This window comes from Heptranchias perlo, chromosome 10 (genome assembly GCF_035084215.1).
Source record: "Heptranchias perlo isolate sHepPer1 chromosome 10, sHepPer1.hap1, whole genome shotgun sequence".
Taxonomy (NCBI): Eukaryota; Metazoa; Chordata; class Chondrichthyes; order Hexanchiformes; family Hexanchidae; genus Heptranchias; species Heptranchias perlo.
The window spans coordinates 70,167,330-70,181,186 of NC_090334.1; the positions used below are offsets into that span (position 1 = coordinate 70,167,330).

General features: G+C 41.9%; 1 protein-coding gene across 4 annotated transcripts in view; it reads left to right on the forward strand.

The window, feature by feature from the left end:
- Positions 1 to 573: 573 nt before the first annotated feature.
- LOC137326675 (tandem C2 domains nuclear protein) overlaps positions 574 to 13,857 on the forward strand; it is a 56,315-nt gene continuing 43,031 nt past the window's right edge. Inside the window, exons 1-2 of one of the 4 annotated variants that reach the window (XM_067991981.1) lie at positions 574 to 1,121; positions 7,320 to 7,384. The gene's annotated coding sequence lies outside the window, so the exon portion shown is untranslated. Of the gene's footprint in view, positions 1,122 to 1,939; positions 2,008 to 7,319; positions 7,385 to 13,857 lie in introns of those variants that run through there. The other 3 variants (XM_067991982.1, XM_067991984.1, XM_067991985.1) reach the window with 3 other exon arrangements.

The following is a 13,857-nucleotide window of genomic DNA, read 5'->3' on the forward strand; positions in this document are numbered from 1 at the left end:
TCCTTTAAGCAAATTAAACAGTATTTTAAAAATGCAATTATTAAATTCACCCACACACTTTATCAAAATAAATTATAAATGACTAATTATGTTAAACAACAGAACAATCAGCAAGTAAATCCTGATGGAAAGATTTTTGTGTATTAAATACTTCTGAATTCTATATTCACAGTACTTTGCAAAGCAAATTATAAAACAAAAATTATTTTAAGTTTACAGCGCAAACACGCAATAGAAGGAACATGTGGAGGACTGAAAAGATGTTTGCTAGAGATTGCTGATGTTCAATTTGAAAGATTGGTCTGTTTTTATTTTCAATATTCTGCCAATTAGAAACTGTGTAGAGGATGGTTTATTATGCAGACTCTTCATATATAACACATGCAACAAGTATTATCATGTTTTAGGGCTGCAATACTCTAAAGCGACAGTGTCGCAGCACTGGAAGGGTTAATTTGTTTGTATCCTTGCGATATCGATGAGCTCTTAGATTTCGTACACGCTCTAGGACCCGGGGGACACCTTTTTCTCTGCCGTGGCTATAATGAAGATGGTTTCGGGAGGAGTGAGTGGAGGTTGTTGAGCTCTGGAATGCAGGGATGGAGTCAGTGACAGGATCCGGGGGACAGGGACAGGGGCAGGGGCAGGATCAGGATCAGGCAGAGCCAACGAGGAACCGGCTGCAGTAAAGAGAAAGGAAAGAGCCCGTTTGAGGAAAGTTGCAGCGAAGTTTTCCTCCTAACTTCACAAACAGTAACTTGTAAATCTGAACTGTCACTGGACCTTCACTCCTCCACAAGTTCCTTCTATCTGGGAAATTGGTGCTTTTTTTTAAAAAAAAGTTAAAATCCCATTATTTTATCCCCATAATCAAAAAAAAAATTGTATCTTGCAAAAAAAAATTCTTTTGTGATTTTATTTTGAGAAGATGTCAGCGGTTGAAGTTTAGCGAGTGTCCCCTGGTCTATATCCTTTCGATAACTCTATCAGTACTTGTGTGTCCGGTGTTTGGAGCTGATCCACTTTGACTTCTGCTGAAACCCCCTACCCCCAGCAGATGGGATTGAGGTCTCTTTTTATATGAAGAAGCCCAGGACAGTGTTGGAGATCAGCGGCCGGAGGTAGGTGTGTTTATTTCTGTTTCTCTCTTCTGAATAAAATGTCATATTAGTTGGAGAGCCCCGTGGCCGCCAAAGTTTGCTGTTTGTGAGCGCAGCCTGCTTCTAGCTCCCAATTGCTGCAGAATGTGTGCTGCTTTTTTAAAAAAATTCTTGAGAGAGGGGAAGACATGAAAAAAAAAATAGACCGTCCACTTGATATGGGACTGTCAACATCGGCTGTAATTTACCTTCCAACCAGGGCTCTCGAATTTCCTGTTTAAATCGATGGTAGCCATGGTGTGGAGATGCCGGTGATGGACTGGGGTTGACAATTGTAAACAATTTTACAACACCAAGTTATAGTCCAGCAATTTTATTTTAAATTAAATTCCACAATCATTTCCACCATCCGCCCGACGAAGGAGGAAGCCTCCGAAAGCTTGTGGAATTTAATTTAAAATAAATTTGTTGGACTATAACTTGGTGTTGTAAAATTGTTTACAACTGTTTAAATCGAGCAGGCTTTATTAAATTGGGTGGTGCTGTCCTCATTCCTTTATATGATATTGGTCTCCCTAGAGCGATACTGAACAAGTTCAACCAGCTTCGAATTCCCACCGGCATAACTTCCAGGCGTGGGTAGTGTATTCTGCCAGCTGACTCAAACTTATCTTTAGCTCAATTGTAAAAACATTGTCGGATGGATTTATACACTGGTTTAGATTAAAGTAAACCTTTTTTGGGGGGAGGATGATGGAAGGGTTAACAATTTTTAAAATGTCACGGTGTTGGTGTGTTTACTGGTTCCTTTGGACTCGTATACCCGCAAATGCATCGCAACATATCTCTGTTTAGTGAATTGGCCCTGTCGTCTCTCCCTCCCAGTCCTGCCGGTTTATACAGCACCGTAAGTACATGTTTCATTTCTACTGCGTGCGTGGACCAGGTGATTTTCGTCAGTTATTAGTCCAGATATAAGAGGTGGAGATCTCTATAATGGAGATTGCCTTGATCCCATATCTAGTTTACTTGTGATGTGGAGATGCCGGTGATGGACTGGGGTTGACAATTGTAAACAATTTTACAACACCAAGTTATAGTCCAAGTTGTGTCAGAAGCAAAATACTGCGGACGGCTGGAAATCTGAAATAAAAACAGAAAATGCTGCAAATACTCAGCACGCCAGGCGGCATCTGTGGAGAAAGAAACAGAGTTATCGTTTCAGGTCGAAGACCTTTCGTCAGAACCAAAGCAGGTAGTTTACATGTGTAACTGCTGCCCCAAACGCTACCGCGTTAAATGCGATCGTTTCATTCTTTTGAGTTAAAGAGTGACTCTCTTGGTTAGCACAAATGTGCACATATGTCGTGCCTTTAACGTGGTAAGATATTCCTAAAATACTTCGTGGGGCAGGAGATGGAGGGAGAAATTGGACACTGAACAGGAGTTAGGGGAAGTTTCCTAGAAGGTGTGGTCCAAGAGTTAAGTTCTGAGGAGACATTTGGATGTGGGGGAAAAGATGTGACAAAGCAGAATGGTTGAGAGAGAGGATTACAGAGTTACAGAGTGGCTCAAGATTCTGCGAGTGATGGTGGAGTGACCAGAGACATAGACCAGAGTTAGAGGAGCAGAGGGTGAGATCCCATCCTACATGACAAATATTGGCTAAAACGCAGTAGTTTGTGATTGTGGCTATGTCTGTGATCAGAATGTGTAATTCTTTAAGATACTTTGTACAGCATTTTTGTTCCTTTTTACCCCCTTTCAATGGCAGAGGATTGCTTCATCACTGACTAAAAAGAGATTTGTCCCAGGCAAACCCACTTTAATATTAACAATCTCTCTGGTGGCACACAGGGTTTATGACTTAATGCACTGTAGAGTTGGCAGAGCAAATGTTGCCGCTCTAGTGGTGTGTCCAAAAATGCGACCGTCACTAACTTTAACTGAACAAGTGTTCGAGCATCGTTTATATTAATTGGGGGGAAAAATAATCCTTTTAACTCCCAGTTTACAGTGTGATCCCAGGTGTGCCAGGAGCACAGTTAAACAGCATAGCCCTGAAGTTAAACAATGTACCGTACCAGTATACAAATGCTTAATGTGTCTGTCTGAAATTTCTCTCTCTACTATTCTAGTGGCGGCTTTAACTCATTTAAAATAAATAGGTTAATGCCTTTGCTAAAATAGTGGAGAGGGGAATATCAAACAAACACATTGGCCCAGAATTTGCTGGGTAAATAATGGTGAGTTTAATGCGCATGCTGTTATTAGTGTGTAAAAAAACCCAACAATTTTTTGCGAGGAAGTGATATCCCATGAGTTGTGAATCGCAACCAATTGCGGGATGATTTGTGCAGCTCGCGAAAACAGGCACTCATCAACAACTTCCCCATGAATTTCAAGAAATTGCTGCATTTGCGCTGTTAAAACAAGAAAGTTAGGGCTGGTATCCCATGTGTAAGGACCCTTTTAATGATGAGATTTATGTTGCTGCCACTCAACTTCTCCGGCCCAGAAAGGGAACAATTGAAACTGTGGAGTCTCATTCCTACAGGTAGTAAATTGTTCCTCAAGACTTTTAAAATTTAAAATTTACACTTTTTTTCTTATTTTTTTTCTCTTAATCCAAACTTTCTTTCGCTCTCTTTATTTCTCTTTCTGTATCTAATTTTACTCTATTTCACCCAATTTCCTTCTCCGCCAGTCTTCTGTTTCTTTCTCAATCCTTAAGTTTCATTGGTTAAGGAGGTAGGCTTGTCCCATCATTCACCAAGGTCCTGGATGCCCCATTATCAATTCACACTTCCAGCAATTTGCAGCACAAAAAAATTTCGAGCTGAAGGGTGAGGACAAAAATCCAACTTACGGGACGTGCCGCGAGATGCCTCACTCCAGCAAATTCTGGGCCATTAATTATCGCACAGTGCAATTTTAGGGCCCATAACTACGATGAGCTAGTGTGTAATTCTCTGCTGATCCAGGGATAAATAAATACATAAATAAAACTCATGGGTTCTAAAATTTGGTATTTATTTGGATGTTAAGGTTTCTATGCCTGTAGCAGTTAGAGGGTCCTGCCCAGTATCTCTATCTGTGTGGACAAGCAAATGACCTGTGAGTTAACACACCTATCGAAATAGAGTCTCAGCAAAGTGGTTTAAAAAGTACACTGATCAAAAGAGGAAATCCTGATATTTAAAATCTGACACCCACAAGGGATACTTTGCGAAAGACCATTATCTTTAGCTATTTTAAATTTGACTTTTTGCAAAGGTGCTGAGAAAGTACAAGAAATCTGATATTCCAACTTATAAACATCCTTTGTCTCAAGTCACTGGTACCAAAGATCAGCAAACGCATTGCTAATAATGGTTTTGTATCAACCCCCTTTTACTTGTAGGATCAGATTTCTGTACCTCAAAAGACAATTACTTTTTGATTGAGAAACCCACTGGTAATATGTTTTAAAAAACCTTCTATTATTGACTGTCGTCATTCTGCAGTCTGCGAGGGTTCGTCAGTGTTTATGGGACATTGTCACTCTCTTAGGAGGTGTGATATGGTGAACATGGCAATAGCCGACTTGTTCTCCACGTAACAGAATAACCAATACACTGTTACTAATGAGTAAATGAGGCAGTCATTACTTCCCCCTCTCCACCCACCCCCCCAACCCCCTCCATGACTACACTTCAAAGGTAATTCACTGGCTGTAAAGCACTTTGGGACGTCCTGAGGTCATGAAAGGCACGATATAAATGCAAGATCCTTCTTTCATTGTCTCTCGCCACATCTCTCATAAACTTTAACCATATCATCCGGCTCACCGTGAGCAATGCCACGGGAGGTTCGTTGCTAAACTGTAGTCTATAGTATGCTACCATGCAAATCATGGTAATTGTTATTTAAAAGTCAAGAAACATCCTGTGCCCCTCAGAGTTATAGGATCATTGTGATGTGCCAGGGGGTGGGGAGAGTGTGTTGCCTTGCCTTCACTGATGAGCTGCTGACCTTCTGGAATATGTGCTCGAGCAGCCTGCTCACAGTCACTTGTCTACCCTCCCAACAGCAGGTGGAGAGATACTAGGGAAAATAAAGATTGGAAAATCGTTTCATGAGGGTATCAAAAAAAAATCTAAGCTGTAATCTAATCTTGGGATTCAGATGACTGTTACGAATTGCTGCAGCTTTGCTTGTGTGCTTTGACGTCAGTTAAATTCCCTGATAAGTTTGCAGCTGTAATTGCTCTCATAATCTATTATGTGTAATATGAAATTAATAGTATCTTTGCACTAATGGAAGTCACTCCTGGGCAAACTGTTAATTTAAAGTATATTTGTCTGTATTAAAAACATTGATTGTGAATCTGTAATACCGTAGTGATGATTGGCGTCTCTCAACATGGACCAATTGGATCCCTTGAATAGACACATAAGGGAGCCATTTTTAAAAACTTATATTTTTAGCTTTTTTTGTTATTTTTATGGTCTTCCCTATTTTTTCCCTCTTGTACTGCCAGCTTTCCACCCAATCAGCCTTTCCCCTCCCCTCCCCTCCAAGAATTGCAACATGCTGGGGTTCCACCTCTCTGTCTCGCCCTGTTCGTCCTGGCTCCAAATGCAGTCTCTGCCTGACTCAGCACTGACCTAACCTGGTATCTTTTAGCCACTAAAGCTTTAATAGTGTGTGCTGTCACAGCCAGTCAGATCCCTTCTTCCCCCACTCCACTATTATTACTCCCGAGATGATACCCTCTAGCCTGGAGACTTCCTTCATTCCACCACCTATTTCCTAATATAGAAGACATCGGCAATTCCCAGAGAGGTCCACTAGTGAAGTGTCAAATTCTTTGTTATTTAATTAATTTTTTTTGTATGTTGGCAGAAGTTATCTATCCAGATGTTGACAGCTAATGTGACAACCCGTAATAGGAACCATTTTAACACTGCTGACAGAAACAAACCAGTTCATTGGAGGAAATCTTGTAATCATTTATGTAACACCCTGGACAGCTTTCTTCCTAGTAGCAATATCCAAGCACAAGCTTCAACTCTTCCCACTTTGATAGTGAACTGATTGATAATATGAAGAATTTCTCTACACTTTGCTTCAATATCATGTTCCAATTCTTCAGTATTGGAGATAAAGCCTTGGGACAGCCTGAAGCAAAACGTTACACGTATATCTGAATTGAAGTGTTTCAATTTTCTCCGAAGGGTATGGTTACATCGTAACTGTTGATCTCAGATTGGTACTTCCAGCATCCATTTGCAGCCTGCAGTGTCCTGTTTTGTGTTGCCTGACTGTGACTCAGACTGTCAGATCCGGGAGAAAGCTTCGCATTCATTGCGTACACACAGACCCGGAGCTCTGTGCCCTGCCATTTAGTTTAAATATTTGATACTATAGTTAAGATCACCTTGGAACATCGGAACAGGAGTAGGCCATTCAGCCCCTCGAGCCGGTTCCACCATTCAACTAGATCATGGCTGATCTGTATCTTAACTACATTTACCTGCCTTGGTTCCGTAACCCTTAATACCCTCATCTAACAAAAATCTATCAATCTCAGTTTTGAAATTTTGAATTGACCCCCAGCCTCAACAACTTTTGGGGGAGAGCGTTCCAGATTTCCACTACCTTTTGTGTGAAGAAGTGCTTCCTGACATCACCCCTGAACAGCCTAGCTTAATTTTAAGGTTATGCCCCCTTGTTCTGGACTTCCCCACCAGAGGAAATACTTTCTCTCTATCTACCCTATCAAATCCTTTAATCACCTTAAACACCTCAATTAGATCACCCCTTAATCTTCTGCACTGAAGGGAATACAAGCCTAGTTTATGCAACCTGCACTCTTTCAATGTATTTAAATATGCATTGGGTAAGTTTTTAATAAAATATCCAGGAGGTTTAAAAGACCCCCGAACACTTTCTAAACCTGGTTTGAACTTGCACTGGAAGTTATACTGTGTGGTGTCAAATTCAAGGGACAGCCTCCTGCAGGGGAGGGGGGGATCTCACACGGCTCCACTCCAGAGCTCTGGACCAAGCTCTGGAGATAGACTACAACGTTGGGGCCACTCCGAATGGAAACCGCTTCTCTGCAATGCCAAAGTTGCAGTATAAATGTACCCGTAGATTGAGACAATGAGCTGGGTGACTGACTAGCTGGCTTTCATTTTTAGTGTTTAACTGGAGTTTTTCCAATATTTTCAGTTCATATGGAAGCAAGAAGAGACTGCAGTGCAAGGGACTGAAGAGAAGTTGTGTAAACCTTCCAAGCTGAGTATATTTGAGTATATTGTGTTAACTGGTCTGGAGTTTATCTATATGTGGTTCTATCGGGGGAGGTAGTTGGTGGACTCCAGGACATCTTTCGATGTGCTGGGTGCACTGAAAGAAGTTTGTTTTTTTAATGGGGATTAAAAGCTAAAGTCTTGGTGTAACTTAGTGATTGCGGTAGTAATGTAAAGGTTGTGAGTTCAAATCCCACTTTGGTAAATTTGAAATTGAATTCAGTAAATCAGGTAATTATAAAAGGACAATAGAAGCTGCTGATTCTTGTAAAAACCCAACTGGTTCACTAATGTCCTTCTGGGAAGGAAACCTGCTGCCCCTCCCTGGTCTGGCCTACATGTCCCACATTATGTGGTTCACTCATTCACTCTAAACAAGGCAACTAGGAGTGGCAATTGTAAACAATTTTACAACACCAAGTAATAGTCCAACGATTTTTATTTGAAATCTACAAGCTTTCGGAGGCTTCCTCCTTCCTCAGGAAGGAGGAAGCCTCCGAAAGCTTGTAGATTTCAAATAAAAATCGTTGGACTATAACTTGGTGTTGTAAAATTGTTTACAATTGTCAACCCCAGTCCATCACCGGCATCTCCACATCATAACTAGGAGTGGGTAATGGATGCAGCTTTGCCAGTGTTGCCCATATTCCAAGAACATTAAAAAATGCAGCAAATGTGTAATCTGTTCCAACGTTTAGATATCCCAGAAACCATCTGAAATTTACTTGGGATTAATTTATCATTTCTTCTGTTCAGTCTTTCCACACTTGTGGTAAATCTAAAGTAGGAACAATGGATTAACCCATTAACCCACTCCTACAGACCATTGCCCCCTCTCCCTATGATGGATTCTACTCACCTATTTAACATTCTGTAAAATTTCACTCTTTAACTTCCAAAGAGAACATAGCAAAACTCTGCACAATATCTACCCATTCTCCACCATTTTAAAAAGCCATTGGGATTTGGCTTTTCTGTATCCCACCACCTGTGCTCTGATCAAATAGTGCACTTAAATTTTAAGTGTACTTGGCGCTAACCAAAGGCCATGCCTTCAGCTGCCTAGGCCCAACACTCTGGAATTCTCTCTCTAAACCCCTCTGCCCCTCCACCTCTTCTCCTCATTAAGAGTCTCTGATAGATTGTTCTTTCACGCTGTAAATGGAATAAAGTTCCGGCATAAAGCTTTAGTATGTATTGCAACTAACTAGGGAGGATTGCACGTGTCTCAGTTACCAACATGCTGGGCGACTGCACTCATTGAATAGCTGACTGCCCAATGTACCAGAAGACCCGAAGACACTTCATTCTCACAAACTGTTCTCACGTTTTGCACCAGTGAACTTTTTAAGTCCGTGTTCTCTGACAGCAGCAGTTTTTCATTCTCTCTTCTGTATTCTTTATTAATGGAAGGTCACATCAAACAGTTATACATTGCTGGCAAGAAAGAAATGAGCTATTTCAGTTGTGTGTTTAACAGAGCTCACTCACTGTTCAGATAAGGCTCCGTGCATTCACTGGAGACCGGAGCTAGCTCTCGGTGACAGTGACAGAAGCTAAGTCTACAGAAAAGTTGTCACACGTACAGTATGCTACTGTAAATATGTTTACCCACATTATTTCCATGTACCTTAGAGGAGCTGTAGAAATACAATACCACAGCAGTTCAGATCTACTTCGTCATTACTATGTGTGATACTACCCAGATAATACTGTAAGGTGGTTGAATATTTAACATTGGTGCGTACAATGGGAAGAATGGCCTGCAAAATGTATTCACACTGAGTCTAAACCTCTGTATGCATTTTAAATAATTAATTGATTAGGATTGGGTCCTCATTCCATGTTTTTGTTTTCTAACATAACTTGACTAAAATGGCAAAATCAAATATTTGTGTTTATTCCACTTCTTAAAAAGGATATAGAGGTACCGGAAAAGGTGCAATAAAGATTTACAAGGATGATACCAGAACTGAGAGGTTATAATTGAACAGGAAAGACTGAATAGGCTGGGGCTCTTTTCCCTAGGAAAGAGAAGGCTGAGGGGTGACCTGATAGTGGTCCTTAAAATTATGAAGGGGTTCGATAGGGTAAACGTAGAGAAAATGTTTCCACTTGTGGGGAGTCGAAAACTAGGGGTCATAAATATAAGATAGTCACTAATAAATTCGTTAAGGAATTCAGGTGAAACTTCTTTACCCAGAGAGTGGTTAGAATGTGGAACTTGCTTCCTGATGGAGTAGTTGAAGCGAATTGCATAGATGCATTTAAGCGGAAGCTAGATAAATGGATGAGGAAGAAAAGAATAGAAGGATATGCTGATAGGGTTAGATGAAGAGGGGTGGGAGGAGGTTCATGTGGAGCATTAATACCAGCATAGGCCAGTTGGGTCGAATGGCCTGTTTCCGTGCTGTAAATTCTATGTAATCAGTGAGGGTGTTGGTCCTTCTGTTCCGTGAAAAACTTGGTCATTCCCAAAACTCCAGCTTCAGCATTTTTTAAATTTATGCTCTCTGCACAATTTAAGAGTGAAACTTCAATCCCCAAACCCTGTTCGCTGAATAGATGTCGCCCATTACCATTGACCCCTGTCTCTCATCGGAAACCATGTGCAACCGGCTGAATCGGAGATGCTCCTGACCTTTGTCTGGGTCACTGCCTGGAGCTGCGAGTGTTTCTATTCCCGGATCTCTCCCATTCACGGTCCAGGAAACCAGACAGGAAGCAGGTTGTCACTTTGGGAAAGCTAGCTATTTAACAAACTGGGAAATAAAAGTTGGAAATATATAGCAAGCCGCTAGCCTCTGTAAAAGGAAAGGATGGTTTTGAAGCTTGGGGTGTGTGTATCCTGAAGCTTATACACCTGAAGGCCTTAACCTGTCTTTGCTTTTTACCTAATTTTGACTGACCCACTGTTATACTTTCAGCATTTTCTGTTCTTATTTCAGATTTCTAGTCATTGCAGTTTCTTTTTTTTTGCTTCTACCTGTTTAACATATTCTCTGAACTCCTAAACTGGAAACATAATTAGAAAAGTGTACAGAATATCGCCTAGTCTGAAAAAAAAGTGCTTTATCTTCTTAATTACATTTCCGACAGGTGAATATTACTTCTTTTAGGCCGGTTGGGGGGTGGGGGTGGTGGAGGAGAGGGGCGGTCAGAGTGGGCTGTGTTCCCATTCCCTATAAAAGCAGACAGAGAAATTAAATAATGAAAGAGCTTGCACTTCCACAAAGAAAGAAAGACTTGCATTTATATAGCAACTTTCATGACCTCAGGACGTCCTAAAGCACTTTACAACCAATGAAGTACTTTTGAAGTGTAGTCACTGTTGTAATGTAGGGAAATGCAACAGCCAATTTGCGCACAGCAAGGATCCACAAACAGCAAGGCATAATGGCCAGATAATCTGTTCTGGTGATGATGTTTGAGGAGTAAATATTGGTCAAGACACTGGGAGAGTTCCCCTGCTCTTCTTCAATAGTGCCATGGGATCTTTTACGTCCACCTGAGACAGGCAGACGGGGCCTGGGTGTAATATTTCACCCAAAGGATGGTACGTCCGACAGTGCAACACTCCCTCAGTACTGCACTGATGTGTTGGTTCAGACTACATGCTCAAGTCTCTGGAGTGGAGCTTTGAACCCATGGCCTCCTGACTCAAAGGTAATAGTGCTACTCACCGAGCCAAGGCCAAGACCTAAATTACAGCTGTTGAGTGTTGTACTCCAACGAGCTTTGCCAGGAAGCAGACTAGGGAAAAAAAATGCTCCTAGCTATGTACACTTACTATTATAAATCACCTTGTAAACATTTTTGATCTAAAGATATTTTAAACAAAATAAGAAAGTAACACCACTATTGCAGAAAACTGGCTTTTATTTAAATTTTAAAAAAAAATTTAAACCCCCAACAAAATCACAAGTGAAAGTTTAAAGTGAAAATTAAACTCACAGGCAAGATCCTCATTTAATTAGCAACTCTATTTATCCATAAAATGCTCCCACTTCTCGTCCTATTGTATTTCATTGCACCTGGTGTTCCAAAGTCCTTTGAATTTGTTCTTTTTTTAAAATGTTTTTTTAAAAGTTTCAATGTTTGCCAGTTCAAGGAACTTTTGTTAAAACATTAACTGAGCAAGACAAAAACCCATCTTTGTTTAAAAGCCAAATTAGAAATGGACACCAACTTGGCTTCTCGGTCATTGATTGAGAATGTGGAATGAGGAAGAGAGATAATCATGTTTACATTAAACAAAGATGCAAGAAACATTTTGTTTCCTCATTCTTTGAGAAGTTAACATCTTAGAGCTATTCACAATCTATATCAATGATTTGGATGAGGGGACCAAATGTAATATTTCCAAGTTTGCTGATGACACAAAACTAGGTGGGAATGTGAGTTGTGAGGAGGATGCAAAGAGGCTTCAAGAGGATATGGTCAGGCTAAGTGAGTGGGCAAGAACAAGGCAGATGGAATATAATGTGGAAAAATGTGAAGTTATCCACTTTGGTAGGAAAAACAGAAATGCAGAGTATTTTTTAAATGGTGAGAGATTGGGAAATGTTGATGTTCAAAGGGACCTGGGTGTCCTTGTACATGAGTCACTGAAAGCTAAAATGCAGGTGCAGCAAGCAATTAGGATGGCAGATGGTATGTTGCCTTTATTACAAGACGATTTGAGTGCAAGAGTAAAAATGTCTTACTGCAATTATATAGGGCCTTGGTGAGACCGCACCTGTGTACAGTTTTGGTCTCCTTACCTAGGAAAGGGTATACTTGCCATAGAGGGAGTGCAACGAAGGTTCACCAGACTGATTCCTGGGATGGCGGGATTGTCGAATGAGGAGAGATTGAGTAGACTAGGCCTGTATTCTCTAGAAGAATGAAAGGTGATCTCGTTGAAAATACAAAATTCTTACAGGGCTCGACAGGGTAGATGCAGGGAGGATGTTTCTCCTGGCTGGGGAGTCTAGAACCAGGGGTCGCAGTCTCAGAATAAGGGGCAGGCCATTTAGGACTGAGATGAGGAGACATTTTTTCACTCAGAGGGTGGTGAATCTTTAGAATTGTCCACCCCAGAGGCCTGTGGAGGCTCAGTCATTGAGTACATTCAAAACAGAGATGGATTGATTTCTAGATATTAAAGGCATCAATGGATATGGGGATAGTGCAGGAAAATGGCATTGAGGTAGAAGATCAGCCATGATCTTGTTGAATGGCGGAGCAGGCTCGAGGGGCAGGATGGCCTACTCCTGCTCCTATTTCTTATGTTGTTATATACGTCAGGTTACACTCGTTGAAGAACAGCAAACAATACATACAGAGAATGTGAAAGCAACAGCTGTGGACGATGTCAGTACTGTCAATCTAATTGAAGTCATATATAACTTTATATCTGCAATCATACTAAAACTGTACTAATGATGATATATACAGAGGGAAATATTAACTTGGCTTTGTCTGTCCTCGTGTCACCTGGAATGCACCTGATATGCAGTTCGACACGTAGCCTGGCACTGTACACTGTTGGAGTTGCAAAATGGTGACTCTTCAAATCTCCCTATGGATGGAGATGTTGCTCTGTCCAAGTACCATTGGTTATCTGTGGTTCTGAAGGCGAACAAATTCCTTGGGCCCGATATTACCATGGCGGCGGGTTCGCGGCGGGGGGGTCAATTGGGCGCGTGGGTAACGCGCCCGGTGAAATCAGTCTGCTCCGCGCGCAATCGCAGGCTGATTGGATCCACTTACCTGGTCTTCCGGGTTCCCCGCTGCTAAGCTGCGCAGCGGGCGGACTGCGCATGTGCAGTAAGGTCTGTCAGCTGGAGTAGCCCTATTTAAAGGGGCAGTCCTCCACTGACTGATGCTGCAAAAAATAGGAAAAATTACAGCATGGAGCAGCCCAGGGGGAAGGCTGCTCCCAGGTTTAATGATGCCTCACTCCAGCTCTTATTGGATGGGGTGAGGAGGAGGGGGAGGACAGAGATCTTCCTCCCCGGCAGGCGGGAGGAAGCGGCATGCCTCTGCCACCAAGAAGGCCTGGCTCGAGGTGGCAGAGGAGGTCACCTGCACCACCAACATATCGCCCACCTGCATTCAGTGCAGGAGGCGCTGCAATGACCTAAGTAGGTCAGCCAAAGTGAGTACACTTACTCATTCCCCTACACTCCGTCTGCCACATCACCGCCCCCACCCCACATCTCCTTCTGCACAGCCAACACTACTCTGTCACATCACTCCTCACACCCACTCAAACCTCATCCTCATCTTCCCTGCACTTACTCACCTCGCCAGTACTCATCCCACCACTACCACTCAACCCAATCCTCATACAATCTCATGGCTCTATCTCATACTCACCCTCTCGTGCATCTCTTTCACGGTCAGCCTCACTCAACCTGCCACTACCTGTGCTGCAGCCACAGGGCATGCATCACATATGTGCAGTAGGAAGC